Consider the following 1,053-nt stretch of genomic DNA (forward strand, 5'->3'; position numbering starts at 1 on the left):
TGGAATCAAGACCCTATGAAAATCCAAAGGGTCATTATAATGGTCAGTATAGTATTTTAAACTGGATGCAGCTTGTAGAGACAGATGTCCAAAATTTAGGCTCTAAGATTTTAAGTAACACTTTTTGAGTCACTGCAAAGTGTCATTGATGCACACAAACCTTTGTATTGTGTATAAAATCAAATTAGTTTACACTATCAATTTTATAACACATCATTTGAAAACATATGTGCTAGGAAATTACATTAGTGATTAGTGATAAAAGTACTCATTTAAGGCTTTCCCTGTAAACAAAGTACTGAATGATAACTAAAATGTGTCACGTGAACCACTGGCCATGTAAAAATGACTAACATATGTGCTGTCTTCTGAAGGCCTCCACCAACTAATCAAGAGACGAGTATGTAAACCAAGTGCATCATGCTTTGAAGCCAGGGCCATACTGTGGGTGACTGTGTACTTTGGTTTCCACAGAATAGTCCCAGATCATACGCAATGTCCCAGTGTAATTGGGAATTACATCTCCTCTGAACTTAAAGACTCAATTTGAATAACATTTATCTATAACATGTAACATTTTATGAAAACAGAAATGAGAGGAAGATGGGCTCTTGTTTTTCAGAAAGAACAATCTTATTGTCTAATATTTCCCTTTGTTTCTCTGTATTCACTAAAGACTTCTTTTTTGCTACATGTTAGGCAAGAACTGATTCAGTAATTTCTTATTAACCAACTGTCTTCTGATTTAATTTTCTCTTTCCCAAATGTCTGGGATTCATCAAAGTCAAGATTTAATCACACAGATTCAGTCTGGACACACTGGGAGAGGATGCACCATTTGCTACTTGGCCCCGCCAATGCATGTAAATCTATCCTAACTCAAGACTGCTTTGTGTTCTGAGGCAAACACTCATAAAAGAGTCTCCCATCATTCTTCTGGGACCCCAGTGGAGATGGCCACATGCATTTACTTTGCTGCCCATCCAGACTAGGCCCCTTACATAAAATTCTGAAAATCTTATTATTTATTTATTTATTTATTTATTTATTTAT

The sequence above is a fragment of the Octodon degus genome, unplaced genomic scaffold (genome assembly GCF_000260255.1).
Source record: "Octodon degus isolate 3935 unplaced genomic scaffold, OctDeg1.0 scaffold00105, whole genome shotgun sequence".
Lineage (NCBI taxonomy): Eukaryota > Metazoa > Chordata > Mammalia > Rodentia > Octodontidae > Octodon > Octodon degus.